General features: G+C 32.3%; 1 long non-coding RNA gene across 2 annotated transcripts in view; it reads right to left on the bottom strand.

Moving 5' to 3' along the window:
- Positions 1–12,992, bottom strand: part of LOC111639984 — a 96,448-nt gene extending 83,456 nt beyond the window's left edge. For both annotated transcript variants that reach the window (XR_002759191.1, XR_002759190.1), the window contains exon 1: positions 11,682–12,992. This is a non-coding gene — a long non-coding RNA (uncharacterized LOC111639984). The remainder of the gene's footprint in view (positions 1–11,681) is intronic.
- Positions 12,993–15,422: the final 2,430 nt, after the last annotated feature.

Genomic DNA, 15,422 nt, shown 5'->3' with positions numbered 1-15,422 from the left:
ACATCATTTATTATTAAAGCCGTTTTGACATAATCCAATTTCCTCTTTACTTAATAGTAAAGACAGTTGAATAATACTCTTAAAGAATCCGGCGATTATAACCTCTTAAACAGTAAACTTCGCCGAATTAAATTGTAGTTTTTCTTCCCCCGACAACCCCCTTCTGTGTGAATATCTAAACCGATTAAACTTGTCGTTATAAATTTCTAAAGAAAATCAACTCAGATAGATCCATTTAGGATAATTCAGCACTTCGAAAGTCTTTAAATCGGGATAAGTACTTCTTCTGAAGTGTTATGACTCCTATAAGGCCCGAAGGGTTAAATTTCTATACGTTATCACTTTCTATTGGCTAATACTGATGCTATTTTTCCTTTGTTAAGCGAACAATGTATAGTATATATAGGATGGCTCAATAGTCAGTTAATCATCTTAAAAACTAAATTTCTATCCTATTTAAATACTTTACTAGTTAAAATATTAAAAAAATGTCTCGATACGCAAATTACTCATTTTTTCAAAAATTCTTCGTGTTCGAGCGTTTAGAAACTCGGCAGATGCCATAGTTAATTGACTTTTGGTCCGCCTTACATATATAATATTGGACTAGTCCAAAAATTAGTTACCCATTATCAAGCTTATTTGCTATCTTATTCAGAATTTATTCGTCTACTTACAAATATTTTATAGAAGACGAATTTCGTGCTTAGATTAAAAGGGGAAAATTCGAATATAAAATTGCTCGTATTTTATAAAATATTTATAGGATTTATAATTTGATTTAAAAATAAATAAAAAAATTCTCCTTTTTTATATTACTCGATGTTTCCTCGAGTCCAAACATGTAAAAATGTTGGGGGGGCGGTTGATTTTTCGACTCATCGCCATAATTTCCTCTATGTTATACAGTACATAACAGCCGAAAAATAAAAAGAGATAAAGATTCGATTTTTCGTAAAATTATACGATTTTAAAATTGGGTAAAAACAAAGTATAGAAAAGCTAAGTTTTCATTGCCTATAGCCATTACAATAACATCTTTTAGACATCTCGAATTTCTTTATAAAACAGTTTACCCAAGGATTACTAACAATATGATAAATGATGGAATGCTGCCAAAGTTGGCGATTCTTTCAGAAAAATTCGGTCTGAAATTTCTTTTTTTTTTTCTTTTCTTTTTTCTAATAGAAAAGATTATAAATAGTCAGTAACTGATCAAGCGTTGCTTTTTTCCGCTTCTTAGAACTTGATCTCTTTTGCTATTAGGTCAGACATCATATATCTTGTCATTTTAACTCTAAATGTATATTGTATAAAGGTATTTTATCTTAGCTCATATTTTAATCCATTTATCATTTTTAAAAAGTTCTCCCCCTCTAATTAGTGTTATTATTCGTTATAAAATGTATATTTAGATTAATTAACTGTAATTATTATCATTACTAAAATCTAGGCATCACGATAAAGCAGTTTGGCTTGTAGGTCGATAGTAGAAAAGGTGCAAGTAGCAAAAATATGCAAAATAAAATAGCAAATAAGTCCTTTTGTAGAATGTCTCTACCTGTACGGCAATAAAACGAGTCCTTGGATAATAAAAAAAAATAAAAAAATATTATGCTCTTAGGCTTGTGAAACGAGTCTCTTTCCTATGCTTTACTATCCACTAACAGTAAAATTTGACTTCATTAAGTATGTTATTTTTTTTCCTGGCAATAAAATAAATCCTTTAATAATTAACGATTCGATTTAGTATAAGGTAGTAGTAAGGGTACGCGTTATGCAAAAGAAACGAAGAAAATCCTTTAAAAAAAAATTAATGGCGAGTTTAATTAGATCCTTAAACTCACGTATTTCCAGTAGTAAATATCGGCTAAAATATATGATTATTTTTTCTTATTTTTTTAAAGATGAAAGCTTATTTTTTTTCATAAAAGAAAATAAGAAAAAGGCAGCGTATATTTTAACCAATATTTAATTAAAAGTTTAATATTAAAAACATAAACTATGCCTCTAATTATACGTAGATTTGTAGTTCTATTACAAAATATAGAAATTAACCTACATTTTTAAAATTGATTTTTTTTATAAAAGTAAACATTCTAAAAATCAATCGATTGACTGAAATAAATATTGCATTTTATTGGATAAAATATATGCTATTTTTCTTATTTTTAAGTATAAAAATACACAGGCTATATTTTAACCAATATTTAATGCATTTTTCTTAATTTTTTATGAAGAAATGACGTAGGCCTATATTTTAGCCAATATTTAAATCAGAAATTTAACATTAAGCTATACATTTAACTAGAAACTAGCTTTGTAGTACTATTATAGATTTCATTCTACGCATATATTTTGTAGTAGTAGCAGCTTTATACAGTATTCTACTATAGTAGTAGTAGTAGTAGTAGTAAGCTACACTTTCTAGTTAGATTCGTAGCTCTAATATATATATTATAATGCTAGTATGTAATTAAATATTGGCTAAAATATGCGCTACGTTATTATTATTATATTTTCTATTAAAAAAATAAGCGATACTTGGCTATAAATTTAACATTGAAAAAGTATATTAAGCCACGCAACTAACTAGAAACTATAGCTTTTTAGTACAATTACACAATGTAGAAATTAAATCTGTATTTTTAAAATTGATTACGGTTAAAGTAAACACTGTAAAAATCATTCGACATATCTTTAAAAATTGGTAAAATTAATGGACGAAACGTTTCTCTTGATCTATCGAAGGAAAAAAAAGGGGGAAAAAAAAAATGTAATATTTATATTATGTTTAACACATTTTCAGGAAAGAACTGTAATTGCAAATAGAAGAAAATTAATAGAAAAGAACGAGTTTGTATAAAATATTTTCTCGGTATCTTCAGGCGATATTTTGCCTTCCACATTGGAATTATTTTATCTTATTTCTTTTTTTTTTCTTCTTATATTTTTATTATTATTTTAATTCTTTTCCCCTTATCTTCTGATTTTTTAATGCGAAAAGATTTTTAGAAACAATTTTTCTTTGGAGAAAATAAAATTACGTTTAGGAGATCGAAATGAAGATATTTCTTTAAATATGTACTTTTGAATATTTTATTCGACTTTATTTTCTTGTTTCTTATAGTAAACTTAAATTTCCTTGCTTTATTAAATATCCAAAGAGAATTTTTATTTGTTATTAGCATTGTAATAATGCAATATTAAGAAAAAAAATTTTTTTTTCTTGTAAATTTATAAAATTCGCTGGAATCGATTGTGTGTGTGTGTGTCTGTTTGTTAAGGAAAATTCGTGAAATATTCTTGTTAAATCTTCGAAATATAAATGTCAGAAGTTTAAGAAGACGTAAGCTTCATAATTAGAATTGTCTTTATAATAATATTTAAAGTAGAATTGTCAAAATTTATTTGAATTTTAATTAATGAAAATGCGATATTAAATTTCCTAGATACGATCTGTTAAAATTATCATTTATACCGCTACGTTGACGTTATTTTTACTCGGAAAAAAATACTATAAAAATATAAATAATTTATATTTTACTTATCGATTTTAATCCAATAAGAAAATTGAATGATTTTTATTTAATCAAACTTATAAAAATTCTTTAAAAATAGGAGGAATGAGGAGGAGAAAGAAGAATATATATATATATATCTACAGAAACCAATTACGTTTCGATGCTAAAAATCTTTTTTTTTCTTCTTTTTTCCTTTTTTAATAAATAAATAAAGTAGAGTCAAACCCACTCGCTTTATTTTCGTCCAAGTGAAATTTTGACTTTGGAGAAAAATAGTATCGAAATGATTTTTCGTTTACTTTCCCAAGCGAGAAAATGATTATATAGATGATTGCTTCATCTCTCACAACTGCGATTGTGTAAAAGTAAAGGTTATGAAGCCGCAACATTCCGGGGAAGTAAGTTATTAATGAAACAGAGTTTACTTCTCTGGGAATGTCGAACAATAAAGTAAAGTTCGCAAAGAGATTGGCGTGTTTCGCAAGCTATACACAATCCACTGTGACAATATTTGTCTTCTGTCAACCCCCCTCCCTTAGCTTCCTGCAAATACTGCCACCCCCTTTACTGTATTGATTTTCCTATCATCATTTGTCGAAGAAGACTTCACGTGTCTAAAAATCCCCGTCGTTTTTGATAGCCGGTGATTTTCGGCTAGATTGTATATCCTCCCGCTAGCATTTGACCTTCTACTGTATAGGTATATCGCGTGATACACGATTCGCGTTAGCTAATGCTAAATGTACTGTACGGAATGACGTACTGTGTACGGTGAATCGACCGTAATGCGCTAAATACGTGATTGGATTGGTGAATTTCGCGATTTTTGTCGGTAGGTGGTGAATTTCGATAACGTAATGGTGCGGAGTCCGAGTGATAAATCACTAAAGGTTTGATACCGACTAATGAATAGATAAACTGATATATTATAAAATATTGCGAATGTTTTCGTCTCTCTCTCTTGCTTTTATTTTAATGTCTTTTTCCCCCTCCCTACGACTCTCTTAATTTAATTTTGTTATATATAAATTTTTCATTCGCTATGCAAACATTTTAATAATACTTTCATTCTTTTAGTCTATTCAATTAGAATGGTTAAAGAGGAAATTCTTTAATATTTAATTCAAAAACTTTGCTATATTTTAACGTTAATTAATTTTTAATATCACAATTATTATCTACACCCTTCTTAGAAGAATTTAAATAAATATATCATAAATTTTTTTAGTAGGAGGGAGCTTTTATAAATTCAAAAAAAAGGTCCCTTTTTTGAGTCGAAAAAATTCTTTTAAACTATCGGAATTTAATTTATTGTTACATTTTAATGCGGTAATTTAATCGATTCGACCGTAAAATGAATTATTTTCACCGCATTTCTGGCAGAAATCACGTTCTGGCGTATTTCTGAACGGTTAGAAAATGTTATATTTTCAAGTGAAACGTGCCCAGCACGCTCACAAAACAAAATATGTCGGTTACACTCACAGAAATCACGCTCACGTATGTTTATTTCATCACAGTTCACGCTAGTGAGTAATCTGTAGGTTTCAAATTGCACGTGTGTAATACGCTCACAAAAATATGTCAGTTACATCTACAATCACAAAAATCACGCGCTCACATATACATTTCCTACGTGTTTATTTCATCACAGTTCATGATAGCGAGTGATTTGTATATTTCACTTCGAGCACGTGTGATCATAGAAAAATATTTCAGTTACATGTCTATTTCAGTCACGCACGTGTTTCGTGTAGGTTTCATCCGATCACGAGAAATAAATTATTTACGCCGCGATCAGCTGCGAAACGGAGTTAGGCACGATCGTTAATTCTTTAATACTAGAAACAAATTACATTTAATTCAATAAATTGCATTCACCGCTCTAATTTTGGCTGTCGAACGGATGATTTAAAAGCCTTTTTTTTTTCTTTTTAAATTAATTTTTAACGGATTATATAATTCGCAAAAATATCGATCGTAAGGGAGAAGCGATTTGCTAACGCGTTATGCGCTTAACACCAGAGGTGGCGAACGACCGAGATGGCCACCTAGTGACCACTGGGTGAACTGCCACTCACCCAAAGTGTCGGCATTAAAGGCACCACTCCGTAACAATAATGGCGTCGGTCACCATGGAAACTGAACGGTCGGCGGAGCCCAACTATTAGGAAAAGACGTAACGTTGGACAAACACTGATTAGCTGTTTGGCGTCGAGTGTGTGGTCGTTTGGAAGAGATTCTTTTACGCAAAAAAATAAAAAAAAAAAAGAAAGAAATCTCTTCACTTTCTAACGGAAACGACCAGTTAAAAGGTCTAAACTCGATAAGTGCCATCCCCTTTTAAAGAAACAAAAGATTTTTGGAAAATTTAACTCGTTGCAAGTATCCACTTATAGCGTAGCCACCGGCCTTCTACCAGATTTTGTGCTTTCTTTTATTTTTGGGGAGATTCGATTCCCGCATCTTCAGCACGTTTGGGTTCGATACCGTTCGTAATTACCTTAATTAATGGCCGTGTGCAAAGCTGAGCCGTGACCCGCTCGATAAATTACCTACAATTGGGACGTCAACCGAAGAGGTAGAAGGCAAACGTTTGTTAAACGTACAGTACGTACGTCCTTTCATGTTGTCGCTATGGTTACCGATTAGAAGTGTCGTGACGTCACTCGGATGTAGTGATAGACGATGTCCACTTTGTAGTATCCACCGGGGAAAAATTATTCCGAATTGTGTTTTTAATTAATTATACAGTCGCCGAACGACAAGACAAAATTATATAACGTTCGCGTTAGTCTCTATTAAAAGATAAAATACAAATGCACATCGTACGTCCGCATGTCTGTCTTTCTCTAACTTTAATTAATTTATATATCTAAAAATTAAATATACTGTATTCATTTTTAACGAAAGAGACCGAACGACGTTTAAGTTGACGATTCTAAGCATGCATCCCCATAAAATATTATCTGTGCTTTACTATAAAGAAAATATTTTTAATATCCGTAACGAAAGGAATGTTTAAGCTGTATTAAATATTATAAAATAAATAAAAAAGGAAATTAATGTCGCAAGCGGGGTGTTTGTGGTCTTGGATTTTCGTATCCCGTAGAGAGCGATTAGCTATTTTGTACATTTAAGGGCGCGATATCTTTAGTATTGTGACTCGCTAACGCAGCTGTTTTTCTGGTTTTGTAGAATCTGGTAGTTAAATTCGGCGATGAAACCCATGGGAACATAATTTAAACAGCGGGTGTCCATTACTAAAGTAAGGTTCTCTTTGAGTGATCAGATTTTTGTTAAGAGCGTTAGAGTAAAGTTTGCCTGGAGGAATTTCCTCTACCAAGTCCGTGTCGGTTGTATTGTCTTACCTATACCCACATTCGAACGTATTTTGTCAGATTGTTCCCTCAATAAAGGTGTTGAAATTCGTTAAATCGTGACAGAAGGCGGGGGAACATTTTACCGTGCAACCTACCTAACCAACGACGTAGAAAATTGCGTTTAATCTTGTCTAGAACATTTTTTTGTTAAAGATAGAAATCTGACAATTTTGCCCCAAAGCGCAAATGGTATTGGTTCAATTTTCATCTTATATACCTTAGAGCTTAGTTCTAGAATGACTTTTGGAGTCGGTTTAAATTTGAAATAGCGCCAGTGCTTTCGGATTTGATTACGTGATACAGGGTGAGGGATAAAGTCTCAGATAGATTTCAGTGTAGAAAGTATATCTATACACCTGTATATATGGTATATCTTATATATACTGTATATCCCGTGCAGGCATAGGAAGGTAGGTAATCTACGAACTGTTATCAAGTTATCTTTCTGCAAACGTTAATTTACTTGCATGATATTCTGTACATTATCTCCAATTGTTTCTATTAATGCAAATTATATTTTATTTAAAGCTAAATAAATGTATTATAGATTAAACTATTCAATTCTCGTCGCGACGAAATAAAAATTTTGATTTTTCTGCTCCTTAAAATCGTTAAAAATACGAAATTTTTCGTAATAATTTTATAAATTTCGATGAGTTATATTAACGAATCTATTGGAAATTTATACTGCTTAATGGGTTTATCGTTTCACGTCGTAACTTTGGATTAAGGCTATAACTGATGTTCAGGTTTACTAGCTTTCGTTTTTCTGATGCTATTAGATAAGTTTATAACAGCAATAAGCAACATAAATTGTGGATTTTTCTTTGCTGAAATCTTCTACTGTCTAAATTATTCTATTTTAGGCCTTCCTTCAATCTCCCGATACTCACGATGATGTAGGATCGGAAGATAAAGAGATATCCCCCTTTATAATTATCTAATATTTATCTTTTATGTCTAGATTTATTTAATTTTCTATAAATAAAGCTTATCGTAACAAAATTCCGTATCCAGTTGATTAATAATTGTTATAAATGATTGCAGAAGAGAGAGAAGTTTGATAAGAAAAGCAATATCGGGATTATCACTTACGGCTAACTTATCGTTTCATACTGTTAAGTTATGAGACTTTTTCCTAGTATTAGAAATTTATTATTTGACACGAGGGTCGAAGGAAGTGAAAGATTCCATTGTGTAGTGGTCATCCTCTTCCCAATGCGTTCAAATTCTGCCTTTGAAACTGTATCTGTGGATAAGATTTCCTTAAAGTATTGCTCCCAAGTGTCGGATGGTATAGAACTTGTATTCTCTTCCAGTTTCTTTGCCAGGATAATCCACAGTTATCCTGGTTCTTTCAATCTAATAGAAAAAAATTTCCGTTCTATATTAGGTCTTATTTTTTCCCCGATTCTTTACTTATATTGTTTTTCGAGTCGAAATAGCCATTCTTCTAGTCTACATCTATTTTCGATTTCCAGTAGTGATCTAATATTTCTACTTTTCTTCCAAAATTCTTACGCTTTTTTGTTCGAAGTTATTGGAAATGTTAACGATTTGAACTCTCTTTTTCTCCCTCTCTCTATTCATCTCCCCCTTCCCCTGTCTTCTTCTCCCATCTTTTCCCCTCCCTCTCCCTCTCTCTCTCTTCCTCTTCTATTTTCCTTCCTTTCTCCTCTCTCTTCCTTTTTTTTTTCTTTCTTTCCCACCTCTCTCTATCTTTTCTTTTTNATCCCTTTAGTTAATAATTAAATGTTTTAATCATTAAACATTAACTGGATTTTTAAGTAATTAAAACTTTTTTCCCTTTGGTATTTTAGTGCCTACGCCGTACAGCTGTACGGAGAACGGAAGCCTTTAAAGAATGGTACTGTACAGTACATAACGCTACAATATCTTTTTAATGTTTGTTATCATAAATAAGAAATGTGATCACGTGTTATGACATCGGTAGGCCATTACACACCTTTTTATCGATTTTAAATAACGGTTTTATCTCCAGGTTTCGTTTTAAATAAATATTTTAACATATAATACAGTTCCTGTTATATATATAGTGTATATTTTTAAATTCAATAAATATATCTCAACTCGGCTATCAGTTAAAGGTGCAAAATTAAGTCACGTAACTCGCCTCGGTACGTATCCAATTTGTCATGTTTTCGCTTATATTCGACCAAGTTAAAGCTACTTTAATGGCCTGTCTGTCCGTATGTCCTATCAGATATATCTCTATCCCCCTTTAATAACTCAAATTTTATGAATCGATCTCAATTAAACTTGGCAAGGGGCTAATGAGTGACATAATAGGTTTCCCACACTCTGTCCATTTGTCTATCTGCCATTTTAATTAATTTAATTCTAAATAGTGTTACCTGTAGAACTTCATGTTTTCATTTACATAAAATTTACACATGTATCTATAATTAACATATTAAGATTAAGATTTATCCTCTCTCAAATCCTTATAACTATCGTATTTAAGGTTTCCATCTTTAATTAAAAAGAGAGTCGTAACATGGAGCAGGAGGAGCATTTTATCACGCGATGCCGATTGGAAGCACATGCAACAGACCCAAACAGACCCCCGCTCAAAGATATTGTGCAGACTTTTCCTCTTCAAAACTGTGCTGGTTAGCATCAATACTAAATGAGTTTAACTTGTAGCTAGTGTGCTCTTATCTAAAATGTCAGTAAACATAAAAGTGTTGCTCTTGCTCTTGTTGTTGTTCAGCTTTTAGAAACTACTGTACTTAAAACTAGCCTTTATTATATATGTATATTTAAAAAAATTATTTTTAAACAGGTAAAGTTAAGTTTGCAACCTATCTTCAGTTAACAGCTGTTGTATTTTCCACAGCAGAAGTCGTTTCTTAAGCTTGGAAAGGGGGGAAGGGAAGATCTGTACATTAAATTCTTTCGATTTCTTCAATGCAACGTCTCCTTTAGTAGATTTGAACATGAAGTTATGCAACTATAGGATTTACATTTACTCTTTAACAAGATTTAAAGCATGCTTATCAAAAGAATGATGAGATATCCGAGGCCTGCGTGATTTTGGTATCCCTTAGGGTCGCACATTCTTCGAATTTTTGATTTCTATCCTATAAGACTAAAAGAGTGAAATCCAACATTTGCACTCGCCACTACATTTTTATTTATTTTTTTATTTTTTAAAGAAAGAAAAGCTCTTAAGCTCGAGGATATTTGGACATCTAATGCGTTTTAGCATCCTGAAAGGTTGCACATGGTTGGAGAATTTTTGATCCTATCCTAGAAAAACCAATACCGAAATGGCCTTTAACTTTATTCCTTTCCTATTGGATAAATTAATTATTTAATCTTATAAAATCTTAAAATATTCGGTGTATTTTTTTGGGTTGTTTAATATAAATTATAGGCTATATATATATTTCCTATCGAAAATAATAATCGATGTATTTTTAGTGGTAGTTTTTTAACGCACGTAAACCAAATATTGTCTTTAAAAAACGGAATCTCGATCGTGTAGTAGACTTTGCTAAAAATAACAAAAATTCCTTTAGTTTCTACATAATAGAACGGACAGATGGCTCGAAAGATCATTTGAAATCTTGCCAAAATTTCCAAAAACAAGACAGCATTCATCCAAACATGTCCGGTTACGCTGATAGTTTTATGTACTGTACGTGTACGCTTGTAGCAAAGTATTACAAATTCTAACTTGAGCCGTTACGATAACAATGAAGACCATTGTAGTAGATGGCACAGGAAATTTGAACAAGTGTAACGGAAATTTAGCTTTGCAATCCGTTTAACTTTATAGTTTACAGTTAATTCTAGCCATCTACTTAACATGTCCGGAGGTAATTACTGCAAAATAAGACCGATTCAGATAGGGTAACATTCGGGTTTAGCTAGATAAAGACGTTGGAACGGAGTAAACACACGCGAAAAATTCATCGAAAATTTGAAAAGGAAAAAATTATTAATAAATATTAATATATAATCAAACGAAACGTGGTAAGGGTGGAGGCCCGGCAAGTCGGATTTAAATATAACAGCGTGAGTGTACCCACAACAGTTGTTGACGTTCGGTCACGAGTAGAGGGCCCGTAGATGCAATTAGTCACTTCTGGCTTTGTCATGTCGAAGCCACAGGAGATCAAAAGACGTCATAAGGCTTGTACTCCCACCGGGGGTGAAGATTGATCTGCGAGTGGGATATAGTCCCGGGTCAAGACCGCACCTTCATTTGCACGGGTGACCTGCGGGGTGGAGGGTGTTTCTGCTACCGCAATTCGCTTCTCGTCCCGTGGCACGTGGCCGCAACACGCTCCACTCGACAATAAAAAAGAAAGAAAGAAAAAACCCTCCTCCCGTCCCCGAACCCGGTTCACCACCCGGATCGAATTTTGAAGCGGCACCGAAGTTACCCATTTTTCTGGCAAACGATACTTGTACTCAGGTTAAAGTCCTGTTGATTGGAGAATCGCCCGTATACAGTCAAGCTGCGATGCTCGTTCTTTTGACTACGTATTGATTCAGTCCTCGTCAACCCAGTCGGTGGTACGAAATGGGTTGGTACGAGGAAATTTAACTCCGACTCTCTTCTCCCCCGCACCCGACCCGTTAACGCATTCTACGCTTTACAACGGTGGCCGGGGGGAAGTAAATTGCGGTTTATAAAATGCCAAGCCCCATCTGAGCGATAGAAGGAGAGCGAGAGAGAGCAGCGAGTAGAAGGGAAAATCGTACGGTTAAGCTGGTTTAAAACGAAAGAGAATCCTCTTACCTTCACCGTTGGTTTTGTATTCCCCTGGTTGTAGCTTCTTCCGCAGAAATGGGGAATATAAAGCCACAGATCGGGAGCAAAGTTGAGCTCCGAGCGAGCGTCCTTCTACATCTAGCGATCACTCAACACTGACAGTTCTCCGCTGATTCGCGGCAGCGATTGTGTTGCTCTCTAGTGGTCGTTCCCACAGGCCAATTGAATGTCAGCCTGCTGACTGCCGCACGCTTCGCTTTCTAATTGGTTACTAACCGAAGACATTACGTTGACGTCCTCTCCTTAAAAAATGTATCGTCCGTTTCTACGTATCTTTTACGCTTTGATTCTTTTTTCTTTCTTTCTATCTTTCTTTTCTACCGTTTTTTCCCTTAACTTCAATTCCGATTATTGATTGCAATTTGCTTTCTGCTTTGTGTTTTCCCGACTTATTCGCATTTTCTGGAATTTAACTATTTTCTGCTTTGATTTTCTACTTTTTTTTCCTTTCTAAAATATAACATTTGCTTCTTCTATTCCGTAAAATATGATATATTCCGTCCTCGTTTTCTGCTCGTCTTTCTACTTCCATTTTTCTGCTTTTCTTAACTAAAATACACCAGAAATCTTCTTCTCCGTCTTCTTCTTTTTTAAAACTTCTCCTTAACAAAATTTTCTTGGACTAAAAGTATAAATTTCAAATTATCTTGGCCTAAATCTCGTTACAAATAGCTACATTTATAGGGGTAGAAAAATGTTATCGCGACGTCTACAAATTAACTACCAGGCCTTTTTTTATTATATTATTTATAAAGAAATAAAGAAAAAAAGAAAAAAAATTGTAAAAACTTACGTATTAGCACTTTATGAGGCACTATTAAGGGGTACGGAATGAAATAACGCATAAAAAAAAAGAATTCGAAGGTCTACTAATTCTTTCCCAAGTACGAAAATGCCGTGTAGAAAAATCATAGCAGTATGTTAGAGAAGAATTTTCACGTGACAGATTCCTGTGACAAAAAGTTGAATCGGTCTACAAGGAATTCAGACGACATAATTGAGGTCATAATGGGAAAATAATTATAGTTGATCAGCAGCACAATCGGATCAGCAATTAGGACTATAAACTCTCATATCTCATTAAACTTACTTAGAATTTTCTTATGTGTATATTTATCGTCTCCCATTTTTACCAATAATATCTATCTAGTTGCCTATAATTCTGGGCCAGACTGCATACCGAAGTTTCTTACAGATGCCAATTTGGCATAAGTACTACCGCAGTAATAAAAGAAGAAAAAATTCGGAAATTGGTAAACGCCTTCGTTCTTTGTTAAAACTTTTGCCTTCTATTTTTAGTCTTTCCCTTGATAGAAAATTTTCTCCGTTGATGAATAAAGATTCTGCTTAATATTTTATGTATTAGATTAGTCACAAATCTAGGTTATAAGCTCTAACAGAGCATAAATATATTATTATTTTTTTAAATTATTATTTATACAAAAGTAAAGAATAAATATATATATTTTTAAAATATATATATATATATATATATATATAAATCTGTATGGCAATAGATCATGCCTACGGGCACAATCACCCCAAAACGACTCTATATAATGTGTATTGTGAAAGTGCATGTGCCAGAACATAAAGTGTAAAGGTAACATAGCGTGAATTCTCCAAAGAGGGGGAAGGAATAAAATTTATATGGGCATTATATAGATGCATTACTGCCCAAAGTTGTGGTCGAGTTGGTGGATTTTTACACTTGGTCGAACATGGGCAGAGTCGTACGCGTCAGGTGATTTATAAGCGTGCACTGTTGTGAGGAGGCACGCATGAGTCCATGGCTATGCATTTGAAAAGAAGCACAAGGTACGCATCGATGATTTTACCCAGTTTGCTTTTATTATAATATTCGATATAAAAAATACACAGTGAGATAGAACCTAAACACACACACACACATACAAGTGCGAGCTTCGGCCATTCCCATAGTAATAAAGCTAATTAAAATTTGATGGAAACTCATTAACAATATTAACACTTTTAATTCGCATACATACGAAATCATTAAGGTAAAAAGGGTATTTAAATTATTCATAGACAAAACACAAACGAGTACACACGCCATCGGAATATTCAAATAAATTGCATATATCGTGGGAACTGTAGCATCTTTTGATACAATTTTGAAAATGGAGGTTGGAGAGAAAAAAAAAGGGGGAGTCGAGTTAAGAGAAAAACCATTTTCCTCTTTTCTGTGCAGGAATTATGGCAAATCGTGACGTTGCACTTGTTGTTAGGTGGCTGCACTGATAACACGACTTGTGCTGAACTATTACTTAATGTTAACACAACAGAAAGAAGGGGGAAAAAAGGTAAGAAAAGAAAGATGTGTATCTGCCATTTGACTGTACGTTCAAAATTTCGCACGTCACGATTTAAACATTTATTATTTTTTTATTTTTTGTTTTCCATCCTTCCTACCAAAAACTCTGCGGGTCACGTGATCGGTAGGACATTACCCAAAAAATTACACATAATATTATAAATGGAACTATTCAGAAGAGAAAAATGTTTATGGCACAGATTTTAAATATAAAATTATACTTTTTTAAATTCGAATTTACTAACAAAATATTTATGAAGGTGCATTTTGTTATTACAATAGAATTCTCACTTAATTTCTATATTGATTGTGTTACGTATCAAATATTTATAGACTTATTACAGACATTTTCTTAAAAACTTAAATATTTTATTTATAAATAAATTAAAACTCTGGCCACTTTACAATCGAATTTTCACTTTTTTTTTTAATTTAATAAATATATAAAAATTTTAAGCAAGTTTTTAAGCAATTCAGAAGCGTAATTCTATAGTCCTACGTATATAATAATAATTATTATTAATTTAAAAAAATAAAATAAAAATTGTTTCCTTGTAGATAAGACGATAAATTATTTAAATCTAGATCTTTTCTTTTGTATTTTGTATTTCTTAAGGTTATGTTTATCAGTTAATATTCAAGAAATAAAGAAAAAAATAAAAGAGTTATGTGACATTGGATTGCAAAGCAGAGGATCAAGAGCAAAACCACATCAGTATAAATGGTAAGCTTCAATCATTTTGAAGCTTATGTAAAGACGGTCGGAAAGAAAAATAAACATTATTAGAAATGACAGATAAGCTTACGAGTTTTTAAAGTATAGCGATAAATAACTCGTATAAGATACTTTTCTGTTAAAAATGACTTGTCAGACTTAAGGACAATTTTTGTAATTTTTTTTTTCTTCTTTTCCTAAAGGACAAATGCNAATTTTTTAAGCAATAAAAATGATTTTATAGTCGGTGTTACCGGGCAACGTTTATCGTATAATTATTGTGTTTAGTAAAAGATAAAAATGAAAATAAGCATTTAATTAAATTTTCATTAAAACAATTACGAATTAATCTAATAATGGTGTATTATCTTAAATTTTTATTAAATTACACAATGTCATCTGCGAAGAACGTATAATGTTTAGTTATTATTAGAGAAGTGCGATCTATAAAGGCAGTCACGATTGTTCGCATGACTATGTGACTTTCAATTATAGAACAGTCCACTAGATACATCTAGACGTCATCATTCATCTGAAACGTGAAGTCATAGAAAGTCATTACGAATTTTCCTCTTTAGTCTAACTGATGAATAAATTTCTACTTTTTCTTATTTAAAAAAAAATAATAATAATAAGGATGCTATTTTTAACACAAAGA

Source organism: Centruroides sculpturatus, unplaced genomic scaffold (genome assembly GCF_000671375.1).
Source record: "Centruroides sculpturatus isolate CEXI.00-Female unplaced genomic scaffold, Cexi_2.0 scaffold1441, whole genome shotgun sequence".
Taxonomy (NCBI): Eukaryota; Metazoa; Arthropoda; class Arachnida; order Scorpiones; family Buthidae; genus Centruroides; species Centruroides sculpturatus.
The sequence above is the reverse complement of the archived record's forward strand: the minus strand, read 5'-3'. Positions and strand labels throughout refer to the sequence as shown.